The sequence below is a fragment of the Rhinopithecus roxellana genome, chromosome 10 (assembly GCF_007565055.1).
Source record: "Rhinopithecus roxellana isolate Shanxi Qingling chromosome 10, ASM756505v1, whole genome shotgun sequence".
In the NCBI taxonomy this organism is placed as follows: Eukaryota; Metazoa; Chordata; class Mammalia; order Primates; family Cercopithecidae; genus Rhinopithecus; species Rhinopithecus roxellana.
Window position 1 is genome coordinate 28978706 of NC_044558.1, and position 25190 is coordinate 29003895.

Sequence of the window (25190 nt, forward strand, 5' to 3'; positions counted from 1 at the left end):
GGTGGTTTATGCCTGTAATCCCAGCACTTTGGGAGGCTGAGAGGGGCAAATCACCTGAGGTCAGGAGTTCAAAGCTAGCCTGGCCAACACGGTAAAACCCCATCTCTACTAGAAATACAAAAATTAGCCAGGTACGGTGGTGGGCACCTATAATCCCAGCTACTTGGGAGGCTGAGGCAGGAGAATCGCTTGAACCCGGGAGGCAGAGGTTGCAATGAGCTGAGATCGTGCCATTGCACTTCAGCCTGAGTGACAGAGTAAGACTCTGTCTAAAAAAAAAAAAAAAAAAAAAGAAATAAAAAATATCTGGTATTAATGTATCACCCAGGCCAAAAATTGCAGACCACTGAGTTATCAGAAAACAAACTGTCACCTAAAAATGTCTCCTGAATAGATATCACTAGTTTAGAAAGTATTAATGCAGTTTTTTTATTACATTAATGAAGTAGTTTAGAACAGAATGACTAATTCCTTGCACAAATATGAAGAGAACTCTAGAGAATTATTTTGCCATAAAATCCCTCTTTCTCCCCAATGCTACCAGTAGCCTTAATAATAGTACCACCATCTACTTATTGCTCAGATCAAAAACCTAGTAGTCATCCTGGGTTCTTCTCTTTCACATCCAATCCATTTATAAGTCTTGAGAGCCCTGGCTACAACAAATGTCTCTAAACTGACCATTTCTCACCTTCACTGTTACCACCCTATTTAAAGCAATTAACAGGTCTCCTTGACATCACATTTGCCATCACATTGGCAAGTCATTGACGACCCATTTGGCCGTCTTCTTCACAGCAGACAATTTTTTCTAATTACATCAGACCTCATCCCTTTTCTGCATCAAACACTCAATGACTCTTCATTGCAACATGAATAAACTCCAAGCTCCTTACCATGACCAAAAACGCCTTCAGTGACCCAGCCTCTGCCTTCCTCTTTAGCCTGATCATCTTCCTGACATTCTCCCTTGTTCACCCCATCCCAATCTACTGATCTTGTATCAGACATGCTGAGCTCAATCTCTTTCCCCTCAAAATTGTCAAATGATTGCCTTTTCCCCAACATTCACACTTTAATTCAGATATCATTCTTCTGAGAGATCTTTTTTTTTTTTTTGAGATGGAGTTTTGCTCTGTTGCCCAGGTTGGAGTGCAGTGACGCAATCTCAGTTCACTGCAACCTCCACCTCTTGCGTTCAAGCCATTCTCTGCCTCAGCCCCCCAAGTGGCTGGGATTACAGGTGCCCACCACCACACCCGGCTAATTTTTTGTATGTTTAGTAGAGACAGGGTTTCACCATCTTGGCCAGGCTTATCTTGAACTCCTGACCTCGTGATCCATGCGCCTTGGCCTCCCAAAGTGCTGGGATTACAGGTGTGAGCCACCGCACCCAGCCTCTTCTGAAAGATCTTTCTTAACCAATTTAGTCAATCTGTAATGCATCACTTTATTTTACCTTTTCATGGCTGGACTTATCATTTGTCTTCCCCCACTAAAGGGGAAGCTACTTACGGGCAAGGGGTCATCTGTGTTGTTCTTTTCCCTGTCCTGTGAACAAAACAGTTCCTAGCACAAAGTATGCATTAGTAAATACTTGCCAACTAACCTAGTACCACCATAAAAGGATATTCTTCTCCAAATAACAAAGTCTCACGTTCAGAATTAACACACCTGGGCTGGGCACGGTGGCTCAAGCCTGTAATCCCAGCACTTTGGGAGGCCGAGACAGGCAGATCACAAGGTCAGGAGATCGAGACCATCCTGGCTAACACGATGAAACCCTGTCTCTACTAAAAAAATACAAAAAACTAGCCGGGCGAGGTGGCGGGCACCTGTAGTCCCAGCTACTCAGGAGGCTGAGGCAGGAGAATGGCGTAAACCTGGGAGGCGGAGCTTGCAATGAGCTGAGATCTGGCCACTGTACTCCAGCCTGGGCGACAGAGCGAGACTCTGTTTCGAAAGAAAAAAAAAAGAATTAACACACCTGGAAGCTCCATTTTGAAAAACAAACAGCTTATCTCTTTGAAAGGAATATTCCAGACCACTGTGTGATAAGATTTGCATCCCTAAGTAAAGAAATGACTTGTCATGGGCAGACACTTAGGTAGTTCATCTTTCATTCTCACTGGATTAAGATGTAAAAGTCTGATTTCAACATCCTGAGACCTTCAAGCTAAACTTGATGAATTATTTCCCTTCTCTGGTCAATGGATAAACAGAACTTCTTGTCAATTCTCACTATAATTTACTGAATCTTACATCTTTGGAAATCTGTTTGCTCCATCTCAGTGCAGTTACAGCTCCACTCTGTGGAAAAACAAGGAAGATAGGCAATACAATGTAGGTAATGTTACCTAAGTGACCAGTGAGAAAATTTGGGAAACTATGTATAAGAGATTATAATCTGTAAAAACCTATGCACAAAATATCAGAATGATAAAGAATATTTTATTCTTATCTAGATTGGATATGGTATTTCTAAAAATTAATTATGTATCAGGGCCCAATAAATATTTGATTAGTTACATGCTGTCTTTCCCAATCTTCCCGCCTCTTATTTCCATAGCACACTTAAAGCTGTTCAGCAATTTTCGCTTTTAACTATTGCATCTCTGTCAGTAAATGCTGTGACATGTATAAAAATCACAAATACAAAACTCAAAATTCATTCTAGTCAGATCCAGAAATGAGACATTTTAAAGCAAATAATTCTCTATATGTAGATACATAGAGATGCAGCCATGGGAACCAGCAGAGGCAGCACTCTCTTTTCTGAAAAGAAAAGACAAATTTTTCACTGACTTGCATCCCTTGACCTTTGCCTAGGAAAAAAGATCCTTCATAAAACTGTCAGTAGTTATGAGTGACACTAAATCAAGACCTAATCAATGTCCAACTGGCTCAGTTTCCAGGAGATCAGGTGCGGAAATAAGTTAATCTCTTCCCAAAAGGCTCAGAAATATTTTTAACATTTCTTAGGATTTAATACATTGCAATTTTGGGTCTTCAGAAATCAGAAAGCAGTCTGATTTCTAGTAACACAGCAACACCCAAACAAACAGCTATACAGTTTCTACTAGTTTACTGTTTAAGACTTTAAAACCATTTCAGACCCAGTTTCAACATATGATTGATGGAAATAGTATAATTCTTTCCCTCCCTAGCTTCAGTTGGTAGAATTTGAGCTCCACTATATACTACTGCGTCTTTCATTGCGTAACTCATTAGAAGGCTTCAACTGTTAGTGAAATTAGAAACTAGGCAAAGTTTGTCTTTGGTGACTCAAGAAAGATAAACTCTCATCTCCACTCTCTCCCATGCTCCTGTTGCTCTTTAGCTCTCAAGTTCTTTTCCTATCAAAACATCCTCTGTGCAAGAAATCAGAACTCCTTAGCATTAAAGTAAATGTTTGCTAGAAGCTTCAAGGATGACCTTTCTCAAGGAGCTAAGGAAACAAACAGGAATCAGGGCTCTGAATTATAGTATGTTTTCCAGAATAAGAGAACAGGTAGGGAGATGACAGGGGAGTTTTCCCTGAACCTGTAAAATTGTACCACACAGCAGCTGCCTGCTTTGGCTACACTGTGGTTGTCCATTCAGTTAAAAACTTCAAAACCAGACTCTTCTCTCAAGTCGTTCGTAATTCAGACAAGTAAACAATTAATTTTCATTTATGAAATAATTGCAAGGATATTTGAAGGACAGAATTAGTACAAAAAAGGTTAAGTTTTACAGAGGAGGCAATGATTGAGTTTGGTTTTCAAGAATGAATAAAAATTTGTCAGTGGTTGAGGTTAAAGGACATTTTAAGCAATGGGATCAAAATGAGCAAGGTAAGGTGAACTGAAAAGCATTATATTAGTAGCATGGACTCTAATTCACCCTCTTCCCCCTCCAGAAGATTCTGACGTTAAGTATTATGAACTCTGCTTACAACTATCAGTGCTCAGCTTGAGGACATAAATATGTATTGAGAATATTATTGATGGATATTCACTGTGTGGAATACAATGACGAGCAAGGTACAGCCCAACCTCAAAGCAGTTTACAATATAATGAATGAGTTTAGACAGAAATGTATGCAAATAACATAAGATCACTCAAAATGAAATTCAGGATATCTCCCAATCTGGCCATAGTTCCCTGTATGGCTGCCAGCAGCTGCTTAGACCAGCCTTTACTCAGCTAACAGTATGCAGGTCTGTTGGAGTAAGGAGAGCTCTGCTCCAAGTGTTGACAAATGTCCCTCCCACTGTAGCTAGATCAGCCTGCCTGATCATCCATAATGAAAGTTTGAGCTCACCAGGAAGCCTTGACTCCTTTGGCCAGATATCCAGCTAATTGTTTTGGACAATTATTAATTGGGTAAATATTTTTCTTAAGGCTGAAATGTTAACAGTTTGGGTAAATGCTCTCCAAAGCTTCAGGTACGGAGTCAACCACACTTTTCCTTTAGAAAGTCTCATCCTCTTGCTTTTAACTTTTTTTTTTTTTTTTTTTTTTTTTTTTTTTTTTTTTTTTGAGGCGGAGTCTCGCTCTGTCGCCCAGACTGGAGTGCAGTGGCGCGATCTCGGCTCACTGCAAGCTCCGCCTCCCGGGTTCCCGCCATTCTCCTGCCTCAGCCTCCCGAGTAGCTGGGACTACAGGCGCCCGCCACCTCGCCTGGCTAGTTTTTTTTTTGTATTTTTTTTTTTTTAGTAGAGACGGGGTTTCACAGTGTTAGCCAGGATGGTCTCGATCTCCTGACCTCGTGATCCACCCGTCTCGGCCTCCCAAAGTGCTGGGATTACAGGCTTAAGCCACCGCGCCTGGCCGCTTTTAACCTTTTAAAGCAGTATGGCAAGATTGGAATTCTCTGTTGCTTTTCTTTTTGCCTTTATTTTCTTGAGTGCAGAAGCATGGAAGACCCATGTTAAGAGGTCCTTCCCTCTTGAGAAAGCATCTGAAGTCCAATCACCTGCCTTGAGATTCCCACTTATGGAATATGAGCCACTCATGTAAAATGAATGCAGTAACAAAAGATGAAAGCAATCTCAGTAAACACTGAGATCTCACTATATGAAAAAAAATGTGAATGGGGTATTCTCTAGTTCAGAATCACAGAAGCATAGACTCAAAAAGACCTCAGAGGCCATTTCATCTAATTTCTCATTTTATGATTTCGGGAATTCATTTTCATTCACTGACTTATTCAAAACTCGAAATGATTCATCCTAGGTCAGCATTCATCTTACTGACTCTCAAAGTATAATCCCAGCAGCATTAACATCACCTGGGACTTCCTAAAAATAAAAGTTCTTTTTCATTTTATTTACCAATTTATTTATGAGACAGAGTCTCACTTTGTTGTGCAGGCTGGTTTCAAACTCCTGGCTTCAAGTGATCTTCCCACCTCAGCCTCGCGAAGCGTTGGGATTACAGGCATCAACCACTGTGCCCAGCCAAAAATATTAAAATTCTTGAGTGCCATCCCAGATCTACTGCATTGGAAGCTGCGGCAGTAGGGCCCAGCATCTGTATTTTAACAAATCCTCCAATTTATTATAGTGCATGTAGAAGTTCGAGAATTACTTCCCTATACACTATAAGTTAAATGTATTAGTCAGGGCTATATAGTTTAACTGGTTTAAGCAAAAAAGGGAATCTGTGCTCTATGCAACTATTAAGTTCAGGGAATAACACTTTCTCCAGAATATCTGTGAAAAACACTACATTTTTGCAATGACTCTCCTTTTCCTTCCCCACCAACTACATACTCCTCTGTTACAGTTGTACATAATCTTGCTCCCAAGTTGCCTAACTTGATTTCCCACTGCTCTTCAACAGGCATCTCAACTAGACTTTGTGGTCTCCTCTCCATGCCTTGACCATGCCATGTCCATTTCCCTCATTCTCATTTCATCCATGAAGTTCCCCTTGACCACAACACTTTCCATTCCCTCCACCTATCAAAAATCCTGCCCAGACATTAAGATTTAAGTTCACATTCCACTACTTACATAAAAAATCCTTTGTCTGCTCCAACCCTTTCTTATAACTGTCTTATTAACTCTCACAACATTTAGTCTCTGACTCACACAATGTAGCTGTTAATTACATTTCTGTCTTAGGGACTGTTTTGTTGTAAAAGAACCCATCTGTGTCAGCTTAAATAAATGTAGATAGTGGTAAGAATTCGGATGGATTTCCCATAATCCAATTGCAGGATAATGAGCTAAACCCCAACAGGTTTGAAAGTCTTAAGTATTAGATAAGAGCACTTACTCCTCATGTTGCAATATGAATAGACATATACTGGCCTCTTGCCTTAACCCTCAATCAATATTAATTATCTGACTGTTGAGTTTGAAGGAAGAAACTACACATGCTTTGTGCAGTCCTTTCCTTTCTTCTCCTTGGGGATCTTCTGTATGGGGCATTCAAGGGCAGGCCCCACAGCTGGGAAAAACTATGGTGGGACGGTGGGCAGCACTGCAGTTTTCCAAGTCTACCTTTGATTAGGTAGGTAAGTTTATTTCTGCAGTGAAGTTGATAAGCCCCTTGATACTGCAAGATTAAAGTTGTCTTCCTGGCCAGGTGTGGTGGCTCACGCTTGTAATCCCAGCACTTTGGGAGACGAAGACAGGCAGATCACGAGGTCAAGAGATCAAGACCATCTTGGCCAACATGGTGAAACCCCATCTCTACTAAAAATACAAAAATTATCTGGGCGTGTTGGCACGTGCCTGTAGGCTCAGCTACTCGGGAGGCTGAGGCAGGAGAATGGCTTGAACCCACAAGGCGGAGGTTGCAGTGAGCTGAGATTGGGCCACTGCACTCCACCCTGATGACACAGTGAGACTCCGTCTTAAAAAAAAAAAAAAAAAGTTGTCCTCCAAACGGCTTAAACAGCAATAAACACTTTTATTTCCATGTGCCTGACTTAATTATCTGTCCCTCAGTTGGTTTGGAACTCAGGAGATGAAAAAGGGCGTGTTATCAATGGTCACACTAAAATTTAGATAATAGGCAGTGATCCTTTCTCTATCTGGAGCTGCATATTTAGGATTTCTGCTGTAATCCACTCCACTTCATCTCACTCTGAAAACTAACTTCTTTTTAACTGGATCTTCTGGTTCCTCACTAACCTGGGCTTTTATATGGAACTAGTGTTATTATTAGTGACAGAGACTATTAATTTTCACCAAAATTTAATCTCCTCTGCTTCTTTAGTAGCAGAACACCCAAATAGGTGTTGAATGGTGGCCCAGAATAAAGAATACATTTCTCACCTAGGTGTTGCCATTTGTTAAAGTTCTCACCAATGAGATTTAAGTGGAAGAGCTGTGCACACCTCCCAGAAGATATCCTAGAAAGGGAAGGAGTTTGATCTTTTCTTCACATTTCTTCCATACTATTGATTGAAATGCAATTCTAATGTCTGGAGTGAGGGCAGCCATTTTGGACCACGAGAGAGAAGCAGAGGTGTGCTAGATCTGGCTTATATGAGCTTAGGAGAGCAGATGGTTAAACACTGAGGAATTCTGCAAGCTGGTTGTTAAACCACTGTAGCTTGAAATTGGCCATGGTGGGAGTATTTCTACCATGAAAATCAGGCAAATGCTACAGCTTATGCCATTTTTTTCCCCCAGAGGGCCAGTTTATCAGCCTACCACTGGATAAAAGCCACATGTTGAAAATGGTAGAGCAATAAGACAGAAGGGATCTGAGTCCCTGATGATCATGAAATGGCTAGCCAGATGAGCCTTCAGGACTGCCTATATTTACATGAGAGAAAAATAACTTTCTATCTTGCTTGGGCATTGTAATTTTTGCTTTCTGCCCCTCAAAGCCAACTTTAATTGTAACTAAAGCCCATTTGAGGCACTAGACCCAACTCAACACTATCTAAATACAGTTTTGGGGTCATTAAGGAAACTAAGAACGAAAATGTAACTAGTTCAGCTTAGGTCAGGTATTCACATTCCTAGTGCAATTTGTGGGACCAGAGATGTGGGTTCCATGGTACAAACCTGGCCACCTAAACCTATCCTTTCAGCAGGGACTATTGATTCACATCTGAAAAAGAAGACATGGGCTGACAGACATCCCAAAATAGTTTACTATGCTACCATTTACTATATTAGCACATATTAAATACCATTTGCCATATTAGCACAGAGTAAATGGTAGTATAGCACATAGTTTTTCTTTTCCTTTTTCTTTTCTTTTTTTTTGAGATGGAGTTTCAGTCTACTGCCTAGGCTAGAGTGCAGTGGTGTGATCTTAGCTCACTGCAATCTCTGCCTCCTGGGTTCAAGTAATTCTCCTGCCTCAGCCTCCCGAGTAGCTGGGATTACAAGCATCCACCACCATGCCTGACTAATTTTGTATTTTTATTAGTGAAGGAGTTTTACCATGTCAGTCAGGCTGGTCTCAAACTCCTGACCTCAGGTGATCCACCCACCTTGGCCTCCCAAGGTGTTGGGATTACAGGCATGAGTCACCACGCCCAGCCCTTATCTAATATCATTCTATGTAGTATCTATTCCTTTTAAGCCTATTTGTCTGAATTATTTTCCAAAAACATTTTATAAATCATTGTTCATATGCATTTTTCCTTTAATTGCTAGATAACAGATTTTCTGTTTTGCCATAAGTGCAGTAGACTATTTTATACTCTGTCAGTCACTGAGCACTCTACTATGCTGTCCTAAGTACCTTGTTTATTCCAATATGGTCTCTCTCCATTTATTTTATGTTCGAGTCAATCATTTTGACCAGTAATGCCTGACAAAAGCTATTCAAATGATGGTGCTGTACCTGCTTAAAGGAACAAGAAAAAGAACCACAGGAGACCTTCAAATACCTGTTTTACTGCAGCTCTAAGCACCTTCAAGGAAACAGAGAATAAAGTTCTTTAGGGAATAAGAGACTTGTAAAGATCTTTTGACTATAGGAAAACCCTCATAAACATGACTGCATCCAAGGAGGATTGACCAACAATCATGTGAATATGGAGCTAGAGGAAGACATAGATGGAGGCCTATCAGACTTCAGGGGATCTGAAAAGACTGGAAAAACTACTGTCACTGTAGTTTTTTAGTGGAAACGCATTTCCAGTGGACTTTGCTATCATGACCTTTTATACTGCTGATTCACTTAGGGCACCCAAATTCAAGGATACAATGCAGCACTCAAATGCATCTACTTAAAGTGGATGTGCGTGTGTGTGTGCATGTGTGTGTGTATTGCATAACTGAGTTGATATATTATTGTTAATCAGATTATAAATTCCTGGAGGACCTTGAGAGAAATAAAAAAGTAAGACAGGATCCTTAACCTATTAAATAAAAGAGGAAAATAAAGAGAGTACTACAGAACGGTGTGAAAAGTGCTATGAGAGAGGTAAGCAGAGTGCAGTGTTCATAAAAGTTGACTTTCCAATATCCATTTCACCCCCTATGAACAGTCTAATCCACCCATGAGAATCCTATTCCCTTCACTGGCCATTGGTTTCAAAAGTGAACATCTGATTCAGTCTTGGTTAATGAGACACAGACAGAAGTAGAAAGTTTTCTGAGAAAATTTTCTCACTCCTAAACTGGAGACACAAAGAAGAGATGCTCCCTCTCCTTCGCTGAACTTTGGACTGGGCTTACTGTAAGGCAGCAGATATTATTTTAGCAAATGGAAAAGAAAGCCTGGAAAGAAAAAGGTATCTGAGTAGACAGACTTTAAATGCCATAGGAAGAAGTACCATTCTTCTCATGGCCAGGAGCTAAACCTTTTTAAAAAGGCCTAGACCAACTGCTTTGCATGATAACTAATTGCAGAAGTCTTATCCCTACTCCTTACTATGTTATAGGGCTAGGACCAAGTCTAAAGCAAGACCACAAGCACAGCACTTTGGCCAGCCCAACTGGCAGTGTCAAGAACAAAAATTCCATTTTTTTTTTTTTTCTAAGAGTGAGATTGAGTATTTGATGGTGAGAAAAACAAAATGATTAGTAGGAAAAACTTTTTGGGGGAAACGGAACTATTCAATGATCCCCTCCCCAAATTCTTCATCCCTCAACTACTCATACAGGAGTTTTGCTTTCTTCAGGTGCACCTCAAGAACCACAAGTTTCTCAAGAGATGGGTATACTAACCAATCTCTATCATTATTTCTAAATCCTGTCCTTTCAGAGTCTTGTTCTACTCTCCACTGGTCACGTGAGGTTCTTAATCCTCACTGTGCATCAAAATCACTAGATCAAAAACAAAACAACAAAAACACCCCTAAAACTATAATACCCAGACCAATTGAAACTAGTATGAAGCCAAGGCTAAGAAACACTAACTCATTGTACTGGGGGCTAAACATCAAGAATCGCAGAGGAAGTCCTGGAGCTAAAAATAAAACTCTACTTCACATTCTATGTCTAGAGAAGTTACAGATGTAGGGGACAGACATCCTCATGCAGGCATTAAAGGCAGTTAATACTTCAGCAGCCTCACTTCTCTGATTAAAGACTTGGAGAAAACAGAGGTCACGCTGGGCGGGTGGTTCACACCTGTAATTCCATCACTGCCAAGCCAGGCAGATCACTTGAGGTCAGGAGTTCGACACCAGCCTGGCCAACAAGATGAAACCCTGTCTCTACTTAAAAAAAAAAAAAAAAGAAAAAGAAAAGAAAAATTAGCTGGGTATGGTGGCACACACCTGTAATCCCAGCTACTTGGGAGGCTGAGGCAGGAGAATCGCTTGAACCTGGGAGGTGGAGGTTTTAGTGAGCCAAGATTATGCCACTGCACTCCAGCCTGGGTGACAAAGTGAAATACTGTCTCAAAAAAAAAGAAAAAAGAAAAAGAAAACAGGCATCATCTCTTAGGGAGATGCATTTTGTAGAGAGCTGACTATCCCTTCCACCATCTCTTACTGTTTGGGGCGTTAGAATGTGACCTAGGCATTCCACATGAACTAGAATGTGCTTCCCACCAACACCACTAGGCTAGGGATTGGAGATTGGCTCTGATCTGAAAGTTGTCACATCATTGACCTGACACAGCACCTGATCCTTGGGAAAGCAGAGGGAGGAGAGAGGTGCTGAAGCTGAGAAGTGCCAGAGGACAGACTGCATTGCCACTCTTTGGAATAGCAAGAATAAAGAGTTTTGCACGGCACTAATAAACACCAAGGAAGGTGGCGGGAGGCTTAAGCCTTCATGGTTTCCCATGAAACTGGGTACTATGGTATGAAGATTATTATACCTGAGAGAGGTCTCCACCTGGAGCTTGGTCACAAATATCCTACAGAATCCACAAGAACCAGCATATATGTCTCAAGAGAGACCATATTCAGACTCCTTCCTATGGATTTAACCAAAGGACAGTCTGTTGGCCACATAAACAGCCACAATCTATGGAGAGAAGTGAGGACAAGACAACCTCACTAGAGGCAGGCAGGCAAGAGGAGTCAATGTTAGCTTCAGTTTCAGAGGGTAACCACAGGAAAGGGGACTAGGATGTGAGAGAACAGACCAAGACCCCCCACTCCACCCTCCAGTATTTAAGATTACTAGACTATTCTGGGGGTAGATAGAAGAGAAAGAAGACTTTTGGATAGAAAATGATTTTTACACTTTTTAAATGAACACTTCTGAGTCTTAAGATTCCAATGACAGCATTTTTAATAAACTGGACATGACACAAGTTATAGAACTAGGCTGAGACATCATTAAGGAAACTTACTACCCAGCAGGCAAAGAGTTTTTAAAAAAACACTGTTAGTAGAAATTATGGGGAAAATAAGATCCTTTCATGTTTATACCTTAACATAAGGAAAGATTCTCATGAAATTGGTTAAGCATGGTAATGTTTGCACTCTTTGAATGTGAGTTGAAGTGTTGACTCTCCTAAGTGACACATTTATGTTTCCAAGGTGATTTTCATGGAGACAAAAGGTGGAGAAGGACAGTCCTGTGAAGTGGCTGCAACATTTGAAGGTAACAGTAAGTCTTCATCAAGAGCCAGACAAGCCTCAGAATAACAGGTAAATAAATAATTTAAAGCAGAGGTCTCACATTACCAGACTAAGTCCCAACCAACCAAACCATGTTCCTTATTTGAAATTCCTCTAAGTGTCACAAAGGTTGTTGTGTTTGTGATGTAGGTTTTGACTGTCCTCATGTTACCAGAAAGGGGTCCTGATCCAGACCCCGAAAGAAGGATATTGGATCTTGCACAAAAAATAATTTGAGGTGAATCCATAAAGTGAAAGCAAGTTTACTAGGAAAGTAAAGGAATACAGGAATGGCTACTCTATAGGCACATTATCCCCAAGGGTTGCTGGTTGCCCACTTTTACGGTTATTTCTTGATTATATGCTAAACAAGAAGTGGATTATTCATGCCTCCCCTTTTTAGACCATATAGGGCAAACTGTTATGGCGCTGATGGGAGTGTAGCAGTGAGGACAACCTGAGGTCCCCCTCCTCATCATCTTGGTTTTGGTTTGGTGGGTTTTAGTCGGCTTCTTTACTGCAACCTGTTTTATCAACAAGGTCTTTATGAACTGTATCTTCTGCCCACCTCTTATCTGATCCTGTGACTTAGAATTCCTGACTGTCTGGGAATGCAGCCCAGTAGGCCTCAGCCTTATTTTACCTAGTCCCTATTTAAGATGAAGTTACTTTCGTTCAAACACCTCTGAGTTGAATGAAAAGCATTAAAAAAAAAACCAAATAAAAAACTTTACGTGGATAAAGAATCAGAAAGACTGTGGCAACAATTCTGAGTCAAAACTTCACCATTTTCCCCTCCTTCCTGTAATGAAATTAGAGTCAGGAGAACTTCCAGGATTTAACAAACCCAGGAATAATAGTCTATATTTCAACAATGAAAAGTTTTCTTACTTTGTCTACCAACTATGGGGACTATGACTAAAATATTACAAGAAATAACTCATGTCTCAAGACTCAGAGCCAAATTAATTTCACCTATCTATAATTTGCTACACAAACAACCACTTCCCCAGAGGCCTCTGTTCCCATAGGTCAATAAACATGAGATGACTCCACGATGAGAGTCCCAGGCTTCAGACAAGTCCATAGTCTTAGGTAATTATGATCTGAGGTGGTTTTGAAGCTCCTCTTACACACACACACACACACACACACACACACACACACACCCCCAAACCCATCCCTCCCACCCTCTGCACCCCGCCCCATCTCTGGGCCAAAACTTTCTTTCCAGTGGGTCTGAAAAGTAGTGCCTGAAATTCTCAGCATTCCTGTCATTCCCTAAGGGCTGAGGCAGCTCTCTAAACATTCTTTCAGGCACCTGAGGAATTGGGCCACCAGCTCTTCTGTTGGGAGCCAACAGGAAATTAAGTATAAAGGGCAGCAAAAGTATTTGGGGAGATGACAATGAGGCATAAAGGAAACATAAAGAAGGGTGGGGGTGCAAGAAAAGAAGTCTGGTCTACCTACACACTTTGCCCTGCAGACAGCTCTACCTCTCAGCACGTGTGATGACTTACCTAGGAATGGAATGTGGGCCGGGGAGGGGAAGCTGGTACAAAGCTGTGGAGGCTGGAAAGGAACCTGGGGCCCTCGTACAAATCCTGAACAGTGACTTTTAGCTGGAATCACTTGCCAGAAGCTTGGGGAAAAAATGTTTTCACTGAGGGGTCTAATTGGATGTCAAAAGCCCTCTGCAGAAAGCCTGGCTCCTAGAGCTTCTTAGTTGCTGAGATGGGCTATCCTGGCAAGAATCCTCTCCCTCCTCCTTTCTTTCCCTCTTCCTCCCTTCCTCTTTCCCCTCCTTTTCTCTTTTCCACACACAATCTGACAGTTTATTTGGGACAATTCTTTGGAGAACTGGGATACACCTGCAGAATATTCATTTTTAAGCCACGGACAAACCACTAGAGGGCAATGCCATCACTAATCGCTGAAACTTTCCTGATTTCCTCTGGCTTCAGCATTCAGCAGGCCTATCCACACATCCTGTGACAGGATGTTTCTGAACTTTTCCTTCAATTCTCATTGTAAATAAACAACCTCGGGGTGAATACATCCAGATGCACATCATAGCGACATGCAGTATGAATTGCACAGGCCAAAGTTTCTGGCCTATCTGGAACAATCTTGCCTAATATGCACCACAGTTCAGAAAGCAGAGCTTAAGCTTGCATTTTTGTCCTGAATTTCTGCCTAAATTTTGGAGTTTCTCTCAAATGCTATCTCTAAGGGCAAAAGGAGCCCTTCAAAGAAATGAAAAGCTAAATAATCCAGCATAGCCCATTTGTACAGGATTTCTGTTTTGTTTCCATATTCAAGTTACAAGTATTTGGTTTGCTTAAATGCAGGGTTGTCCAAATGGTCAAAAGCTATTAGTAGATTAGTCATGTATGCAAACATGGGGAGCAGGAGCACATGTTTCTATGTGTATAAATGGGGTCCCAATAACTTTGGTCCTAGCCGGGGCATACCAAAGAAAGCAAAGCTACAGCCAGGAGTGGTGGCTAATGTCTGTAATCCCAACACTTTAGGAAGCTAAGGCAGGAGGATCACTTGAGGCTGCGAGTTCAAGGTTAGCCTGGGCAACATAGCAAGACTCCATCTCTACAAAAATAAAAATAAATTAGTCAGGTATGTACTGTCATACAGGTGTGCACCTGTAGTCCCAGCTCCTCAGGAGGCTGGGGTGGGAGGATCCTTTGAGCCCAGGAGTTTGAGGCCGCAGTAGCTATGATCACACCACTGCACTCCAGCCTGGGTGACAGAGCAAGACCCTGCCTGATAAAAAAAAAAAAAAAGCAGAGGGAAGGGAAGGGAACGGAAGGGAAGGGAGGGGAGGGGAGGGGAGGGGAAGGGAGGGGAGGGGAGGGGAAGGGAGGGGAGGGGAGGGGAGGGGGGAGGGGAGGGGAGAGAAAGAGAGAGAGAGGGAAGGAAGGAAGGAAAGAAGAAAGGAAGGAAGGAAGGAAGGAGGGAGGGAGGGAGGGAGGGAGGGAAAAGGAAAGGAAAGGAAACAAGGCTGCTAGAAATCTTAAACTCCGCTGGGTGCAGTGGCTCATGCCTGTAATCCCAGCACTTTGAGAGGCCGAGACGGGTGGATCACCTGAGGTCAGGGGTTGGAGACCAGCCTGGCCAACATTGTGAAACTCCATCTCTACTAAAAATACAAAAATTAGCCAGGCATGGTGGCGGGAGCCTGTAATTCCAGCTACTCGGGAGGCTGAGGCAGGAGAATCGCTTGAACCCAGGAGGTGGAGGTTGTAGTGAGCTCAGATCGTGCCACTGCACTCCAGCCTGGGTGACAGTGTGAGACTCCTTCTCAAAAAAAAAAAAAAAAAAAAGAAATCTTAGAACTCCTTGAACTTTTTTGGCAGAATCTCCCTTCCTATGAGTTCAACTAGTGTTCTTAGGCATACACTCTGCTCTCCTGTATAGGGGCAGACTAGCATCTGACTTCTCTGAGATTAGTATTTCAAGAAGTTCTGCAAACTAACCTACTGAAGTTAGATTGAAGATCTGGGTAAAAATGTCAATCAGAAAGTATTCAATATATCAGGTAAAGGACATAACAGGCTATTCATGGACTGGAATACTGCTGCCTCCAGCACTGGTGCTGTACTTCTTCATGTACAGCACTTCTTCAAATATTTGCTGATGTCAAGCCTATCCTCCATTTATCAGCAGAGGCAGATAAGGTGAGGAAAATATTTGTAGGCAGAGAGATTTCTGGAATTTTCCTACAGTGCTGAAATACCATCCAGAGTTCAAGTTGGCCATATTTGGACAATGACTGCTATGTTATTTTTTCTATCTCTTGTATTTTCACTGCTATATCATAACATTAACACTCTTTACACAAGGTCAGTGCTATTTACCTAAGACTTTCCCAAATCTTTTCCATTCTCTCCCCTCTAAGGGTCATGAACACATTCTATGTTTCTGAAGGAAAACATATAATAGAGGAAAAGTTTATTGAGATTAGTCAGGTGGGGATTGTAATCCACCAAATCTGTATTTCCTAGGAGGAAGATAGAGCAGAAAACTAGTCCCAGGGTTTAAAGATTACAATTCAAAGAAGACGCCTATGGTTGGGCCAACACTGTATTTCACAGCAGGTGAAGAGAGAAAAAGTACAGAAAAACAAACAAGGATGGAAGTATGGTGCAGGAGGGTGCAGTGAACAGAAGAAAATGCTATGGAAGACTACTCCTCACCGAGCTAAACCTGTTTAGGTGGAATGTGGACTGAAGGTGGAGATGAATTCAAGGATTTTACAGAGGGCACGTGTCAGCTAATCACAGCCCCAACGACGCTACCAAGAAAGCATCATGGCCTTTTCTTTTACAGGCACTTTGTTTACAGGACAAATCAAGGAAATCAAGGAAAAGGCACCTTTTCTCTTCCAGATCACTTTTAGAATCCAAGATTTGGTACACTGAGACAAATAAAAACACATAGCTAGGAAAGGGTAGATGAGATTCCACTTGTAACTTGGCTAAATAGAGTTGTTTCATTACCTGACAACTTAAGTTCAATCTGTATTATTCTGAATGTATAATTGATGTGGCCATCTGTTTCCAGTAAAGGAACTTTTGTTTTGCTTTTTTCCCCTCACTTTCACTCAGGAGAAATGGCTTTCTCATTAGGAAATATTCATATGCCCTCAGAATCCCCGGAATCACAGATTAAAATGCCAGCAGAGTTGAGTATGTTCTTCCCCATTTTGAGCTAGTTAAATGAGAATTCACGCCATCCTCCACGCAGGGAACTTCTCAGGTAAAACTATTAAAGCCATGGAACCATCTACTTAGTGGGGTTATTAAATCCTATGGCACTCTGGTGAACAGTGTTGTGGACTGGCAGCCAAAATATCTTTTCCAATTCTAGCCCCTATATTTCCTGGAGTTATAGAAGTAAAGCAACTAGGAAAGCTGTAGGTCTTGTCACCCATTTTGTAGATATTTATTGAGTACCTACCCAATGTTTTAGGCACTAGAGTACAATAATAAATGAGATCTAGCACAGTCCTTGCCTTCACAGTTCAGAGTCATGAAGGAAACAAACCAGTAAAAAGGCAATTGCAACTTCATACCCACTAGCATGGCCATCATAAAAGAAAGAGAGAGAGAGAGAGGAGAAAAAAAAAGGAAAGAAAGAAGTGTTGGTAAGGACATGAAGCAATCAGAACCCTCATATAGTGTTGATGTCAATGTAAAACGATGTGGCTACTCTAGGAAAGTCCTCCAAAAGCTCAATACAGAATCAGAATAACTATACAATGTAGCAGTATCACTGCTAGGTACATACTCAAGACCATTGAAAACATTATGACCATACAAAACTTGTATACGAATATTCATAGAAGCATTATTTATTAATATCTAAAAAGTGGAAACAATCCAAACTTCCATCAGCTGATGAATGGATATACAAAATGTGGTATATACATACAATGGAATATTTCAACCATAAAATGAAATGAAGTACTGATACATAATACAACATGGATGAACCTTAGAAACATTATATTTAGTGCAAGAAGCCAGAAACAAAGGGACAAATATGGTAGGATTTTGTTCATACAAAATGTCCAGACTAGGGAAATAAATAGAGATAAAAAGTAGATTAATAATTGTCAAGGGATTTGGTGAAGGGGAAACATGGAGTGGCTGTCAATGGATGTATATGTGGGTTCTTTTAGGAGTGATGAAAATGTTCTCAAATTATACAGTGATTGCATAACCTTGTACATATATTAAAAACCACTGAATTGTACAAGTTAAAAGAGTGACTTTTATGTTATGTAAATTATATCTCAATAAGATAAGGTAATTATAATACAATAAGATGATGGCCATATTAGAGGGTGCTAGTCTACATGTGTGAGGTAGTGTTGGACAAGAGGTTCAGAAAAGCTTTCTGAAAAAAAAGACTTTTAAGCAGTGATCACAAAAGACAAATAGGAGTAAGAAGGAAAAGGAGGAAGAATGGATGGATGCTAAAGGAACAGCAGAACATGCCCACGGCAGAGGAGAGAGAGAGCACATGGCACATTTGGAGGAATCGTGGTCCTGCTGGGCTAAAACATGGTGTTCACAGTGGAGAGAAGTAAGGCTAGGGATAGAAGGAGCAAACTAGTCAAGCTAAAGAATTTCTACTTTATCCTAATTATAACAGGAAACCGTTGAAAGAGCTAAAGAACAGGAACGACAAAATCTGATCTGTTCTTTGGAAAGGTTGTTCTAAATGCAACATGAAGAACGGACTGGTGGTAAAGCAAGCATAGGGGCCAAGAGATTAGTTAGGAGGTTATTGCACTAACTCAAGTCTGACCTGACCAAATAGGGAAAATTGGAAGGTACTGGGGAAGTTCTTCCAAGCTCCCTGTAATGCTCTGCCAACTATAACAGTACTAGGCTCTGCCAGGAAGTAAGATGTGGTTTCATAAGGAGGTGGTGCCAATGCTAAGGCTGCTAGCAAGCCTTCCAGCAGACTCCACTCCTGCTTTTGGCCCAGACTTTATACTCAATCTCCTCCAGACTTGGGCTCCCTTTTCCCTCCGCAGTGAACATAAAGATCCTCACCATGTGCAACAGAGAGATCATCTACTGTAAGAGTATGGATTTGAGAGTCAGAAGCACCTAAGTTCAAATTCCTACCCTGCCATTTCCAAGCTTACGTGATAAGATATACTTAACCTCTTATCTCAGTTTCCTCGAATGTGAAATTAGGAAGATAATAACATATCTCAGTTTTGTGCTAAGGATTATATGTGATTACCGACATAAAAAGGCCTTGCACCAGACCTGCCATTTACTAGGTGCTGAATAAATGTAGTCTTAGTGCTCTTTGGATCACAATCCTATAGTTACAATCATAATTCTTCAATGCAAGCATGAAACCAAAGGGTGTGGCCTGCTACTGTCAAAATTTTAGTGAGCTAGGAGGACTACTCCACATCTTCCTAGACATAGGTATTTGCTAGTTGACAAACGTAAGTTATTTGTATCCACGGTTCCTTAAAATACCATTTCAAAGCCAAATGTATTTAGGGCCAGGTGCAGTGGCTCGTGCCAGTAATCCCAGCACTTTGGGAGGCCAAGGCGGGTGGATCACCTGAGGTCAGGAGTTTGAGAAGAGCCTGGCCAACATGGTGAAACTCCATCTCTACTAAAAATACAAAAATTAGCCAGGCTTGGTGGCAGGCGCCTGTAACCCCAACTACCTAGGAGGCTGAGGCAGGAGAATTGCTCAAACCTGGGAGGTGGAGGTTGCAGTGAGCCAAGATCACGTCATTTTACAGCAGCCTGGGAGACAAGAGTGAAACTCCATCTCAAAAAACAAAAAACAAAAACAACAACAACAACAACAAAAAAAGGCTGGGCACGGTGGCTCATGCCTGTAATCCCAGCACTTTGGGAGGCCGAGGTGGGCAGATCACCTGAGGTTAGGAGTTCAAGACCAGCCTGACCAACATGGAGAAACCCCATCTCTACTAAAAATACAAAACTAGTCGGGTGTGGTGGTGCATGCCTGTAATCTCAGCTACTCGAGAGAATGAGGCAGGAAAATCGCTTGAACCCAGGAGGCGGAGGTTGCGGTGAGCCAAGATCGCACCACTGCACTCCAGCCTGGGCGACAAGAGCAAAACTCCATCTCAAAAAAAAAAAAAAAAAAAAAAGACAAAAACACAGTCAAATGTATTTAAAGTAATTCCTAAAAGGAAAGATCTGAGAGCTCCTCAGACAAGTCATCAAATCAAGTGCTTGTTTATGCTCAAGCAGGAAGGCCAAAGTTCCAGGTAAAGGCTCTCCTTTATAGAATCAGCATAACTGCAAGGCAACAGACCATATAAATAGTTTGAGGCACTGAACAAACGGAATGTTGTCTGGAATGACAATGTGGAAAGAGTTCATGTTAACACAGCAGACCATTTAATGTAAAGAAATACATTTTAAAAGCTACCTAGAGCTTTCTAGGTACAAGTGTTTTGTTCAGGTTTTTATGCAGACAGAAACAATTTAAAAACAGGCAAGGACAGAAGGTATCAAAATGTGTTTTAAAAACTATCTGAAGGAGTTCATTACTATCAGCACTAAAACCCAGTCTCTACTCTCCTCCTTAACCAGGATGCAGTTCCTAGAGATAAAATATAATTTTAATACTGATCTAACATAGTAAACAATCCTCAGAACTTTGGAAAGATTTCTCTCTCTCTACACACACACGCGCCTGCGCGCACACACACACAGACTCACACACACTCACACACACACACTCACACACACACGTTTTATCTTCCATGTATCTCTCTCCCCCTCCTTCCATACTATGAAGTAATATTTAACCCCAAATAAATAACAACCTTGTTAAGTTTGTTTCCTTCTTTGCTAATCACTGCAATGAATTTCAGAAAGCACAAGGTGGCAGAAGCACACTAGAAATCCAACTGGAATAAAGGCTACAGTACAACGTGAACATTATGAAAATGGCAGCAAACTATTTTTCATAAAAATAAATGAGTACTTTTTCATCATAACAAACATGCTCAACAAAATTTTGAAAATGTGACAGGTAGAAAAAGGTAAGGGGATTGTATTACCCAGACATATGGACAAATGTTTAATTCTTCCTACTATAATTACTAGATGTGATTTTATCAGATATGCAACTTTATATCCTCCCTTTTAAACTCTAACAATGGGAGCACTTTCAAACCTGATTTATTCAAACATCTCTTTGTTTCAAAAAAGATTTAAGGCATCTGCATGTGTCCATATTTTTATAAACATTTTCAAAAGATCATTGATTAGAACATGGCTAATTTTATCTAGCCATTTTCTCATTAGCAATGATTAAGTTAAACATTATCAATGACACCTGAGCCAGTAAATTTACATTTTAAGATCTCATTTCAAAAAATAAACAAACAGGCTAGGGGTGGTGGCTCATGCCTGTAATCCCAGCATTTTGGGAAGCCAAGGCGGGTGGATCACCTGAGGTCAGGAGTTCAAGACCGGCCTGACCAACATGGTGAAACCCAGTCTCTACTAAAAATACAAAAATTAGCCAGGTGTGGTGGTGGCCACCTGTAATCCCAACTACTCAGGAGGCTGAGTGAGGAGAATCGCTTGAATCCGGGAGGCAGAGGTTGCAGTGAGCCGAGATCACACCATTGCACTCCAGCGTGGGTGACGGTGAGACTCCGTCTCAAAAAACAAAAACAGCCATCTGAGAAAATCAGACATGAACAAGTAACATTTTATTCCAAAACAGAATCAAATGATGCTATCCTGTTTACTTTTTGCACTGGCCTGTGGGTACTTGGACCTTTTTCTTATTTTACAAACCTGTATCTACAGTGTGTGTTTGTGTGTTTAGAAAATCATTTTATATGTCAAAAATATAATGCAATAGTTTTAAAAATACTTAAGTACTGTGGTAGCAGTCAAAAGTTATTTATACTTTTAAAAGATTGCTACCAACTAGATTTGCCCCTGGAAAATTAACCAAAGCCGTAATTCATTTGCTACTTTGGAATCAACATGAATACTAAAAACAACTGTATAAAATAATTTGGTCTAGTCATCTGCTTTAGACAGGTGAAAAGCCATTATTATTCCCCTCTATTATGGGCTCAGGCAAGTAAAGCCAACATCAGTGGAAGACGGTGCTCAGAACCCTGTCAAATATGGGGAAAATTCTGTATCTCCGGATGTCTTGTGACCTTAATTCAGACTTTTAATCCACAGGTCAAAATATGTAAAATTAGAAATAATGTAATGACTCTTCCCACATTTAACTGAAACTCAGTTTTCTCCATTATATGAGCAAAACAATGACTTCCATGGGAGAGGAAATTCAATTGTCAGGAACTAAAGTTATGACATTCCAGCAACTTCTGAATGTTTAGTCTTGAGTCTTTCTTTCGTTAAGCACTAACTAAGCAATCACAGGGAATTCTCTTCAAGGAGCATTCTCATTCATGATTTTCTCCAGGCCCCAGTGAGAACTCTAAATTAAAGGGCTCTCCGCCCAGCGCTCACACCTGTAATCCCAGCACTTTGGGAGGCCGAGGCAGGCGGATTACGAGGTCAGGAGATCGAGACCATCCTATCTAACACGGTGAAACCCTGTCTCTACTAAACATGCAAAAAATTAGCCGGGCGTGGTGGCGGGCGCCTGTAGTCCCAGCTCCTCCTTTTGGGAGGCTGAAGCAGAAGAATGGTGTGAACCCAAGGAGACGGAGCTTGCAGTGAGCCGAGATCGCACCACTGCACTCCAGCCCGGGCAACAGAGAGAGACTCTTGTCTCAAAAATAAACTCTTTATGGCTTTACTTGCTTATTCCTTCCCCAGTAGCTTAGAAGAAACTTCCCTTTTTATTCAAATGTGCTCAGCTAGGTCAGAGAGGAGATTTCCTCAACTCTGAGCACCAAGGTTAAATCTTCCATGGTCTAACACCTTGCAAGCTGCAAATAATTGAAGAGGGGGAAAAAGATCACCTTAAAGAAATTATTAGTATAGAACCTTTCTGCACTTTCCCAACATTTCTTCCCCTTAGGCCTGCATGTGAAATTCAAGACCAAGTCTGGATAATTCAACTATAAACAGCATCAGAATGTTTTTTGCCTTCCTATTTGCTAAGGTTTCCAAAAACTGGGCTTATCCATTTCCACAGCCCTGGAAAACATTTGAAAACATGAACTACATTAATAATAATGTGCCTCCTCTACAGAGCATCCACATTTTAAACGCCTAGAGATCCTGGCTTGGGAAAACTAGGAAAGTAAATACCAACTATGATGACTGGAGAAACTAATCTAAATTCCTCTGCTGAATCTTGTCCCCAAACTTCCAATAAAAATAAGTTAGGTTTTGGCCCTCAGAACTATTCCTTACAAAAATTACTTATCATTGTACAAGAATAGTTTCCCCCATTTTCTGTTTGTTTTTTCCTCTAGTTCTATTCTTTCCCACATAGATTAAACCAAAATAAGATTAGCCAAACCTTTTGATTCTAATCCAAGCCACACACCCTATGTATTCCATTACAAATCAAGTTTAATTTACTGACTTCCTTGGGTTCCAACTGAATGACCTACTGGAAGCTATGAAAGGGGTCACCGAGTAAGATTGCAGGCCAAAAAAAGAATGTGAAAAACACAAGCAAGCCTGGAAACAAATTCACCCAAAGACATAACTTGGTTAAGATGTTTCTTGTGGAATTTGAATGCTAAAAGATCAAGTCTCCGAACAGGAAAAGCAGCCAAAAGAAAAGCAGATGCATTCATTCACTCATCATTTGTTCATTCATTCATTCATTCAACAATCATACACAGACCTCTCATATTCATGAGTTTTAACAACAGTAGAAACTTTAGGAGAGTATTTGTTTTCTAGTGCTCAGTTCAGCACTGAAGCCAGTCTCCCATTACCACAGGATTTTTTTCTGTATGTTGTAAAATCTGTGAACATAAACTGTACTTTTTAACTGCTTTTTTTTTTTTTTTTTTGGTGATTTGGAAGCTGAATTAAAAACTTCCTCTTTAATTTTGGCAATGAGTAGCTTTTAGATTCTTTTAATCCAAGGGATTTTACGCCTTCTGAAGTCAAGGTTTTCTTCTAAAGAATAAAGAATTTTGTTTGCTAACAATGTGAAAGAGCTAATATAATAGCTACATATGGTCTTATACCAGTGATAAGTCACTAATGTTGTTACAGCTTATGTTACAAACGTTCACAATATTTTTGATCCTCAAAATCACCCTCATGACAGCAGTACTACTGCAGAGAGGTGTGAGGAAACGAGTGAAAAACCTAAAAAGAAGAAAAAGCAAAAGACCCAGAAGGTTCCTCAGGAGAATGGAACACAAGACCCATCTATCTCTTTCTCCAAACCCACGAAAAAGAAATCTTTTTCCAAGGAGGAGTTGATGAGTAGTGATCTTGAAGAGACCGCTGGCAGCACCAGTCTTCTCAAGAGGAAGAAATCTTCACCCAAGGCGGAAACAGTTAATGACTCCAAAGATGCAGGCAAAGAAGTGCCTCCAAGAAAAAGAGGAAATTCTCCAAAGAGGAACCGGTTAGCAGTGGACCTGAAGAGGCTGCTGGCAGCAAGAGCAGCTCCAAGAAGAAGAAAAGGTTCCGTAAAGAAGCCCAGGAAGATCAGGATGCAAATAAACATTCTCTGGGAGGCGGGGCATACCATAGCCCAAGGTGACATATCCTACCTTGTCTAGTTCCCCAATAAAAAACAAATGCACACACACACACACACACACACACACACACACACACACACACAAAAATCACCCTCATGAAATAAGAGAGGAATTATTATAACCACTTTGAAGATTAGGAAGTGGAGGCTCAGGAAAGGGAAATGATATGTCCAATGTCAGTTTTTCTAAGTGGTGAATTCAAATCTTAACGACTATCTGATCACTGTTCTTCTCTACTTTTCTTCAATTAATATTTAGTTTAAAATTTAAGATTTTGTGTATTTTGTTCTAGGGGTTGGGACTATAAAGCTATACACATATATAAAATTCCTCCTTAGCCTAGGTAACATGGCAAAACCCTATCTCAACAACAACAAAAAAATACAAAAATTAGCTGGGCATGGTGGTGTGCATCTGCAGTCCCAGTCACTTGGGAGGCTGAGGTAGGAGGATAGCTTAGGCCCCAGAGGCAGAGGTTGTAGTGAGCGAAGATGGCACCACTGCACTCCAGCCTGGGGCAACAGAGCCAGAAACTGTTCAAAAAAAAAAAAAAAAAAATCCTCCTTATGATTCAAGAGATTTCTGCGTAGTCCTCAATCTTTGGTTTTGCTGTAAGAACAGATCATCTGCCCCATTTGGCTTAAAAACAAAAATTAAACACATAATACAAACATGAGACTACAAATACATTAGCCTTCCAATAAACAGAACAAAAATGTTCAGTTTAGTTACAGCATGTCATTTGGTGAACAGAAAATTAGAAAAATGATTTTAGTCCACATTACAGCATTATTTAACTAGAAAACTTTGGGTAAATCTCTCAAATTCTGTGCCTCAGTTTGTATACACTATTAAATGGGGATAAAAAATTGTCCTTCAAATGTTATAACAAGTACAAAATCATTAAATCTAAAATTGGTATATATTTCCTAGTTCTACTGGTATAAGAATTCTGAAAAAAGAGAAGAAAAGTTCATT

At 40.7% G+C, this 25190-nt stretch overlaps 1 pseudogene; it reads left to right on the plus strand.

The window, feature by feature from the left end:
* Positions 1-8998: 8998 nt before the first annotated feature.
* Positions 8999-24211, plus strand: LOC104675774 (annotated as a pseudogene).
* The last annotated feature ends 979 nt before the right edge of the window (positions 24212-25190 follow it).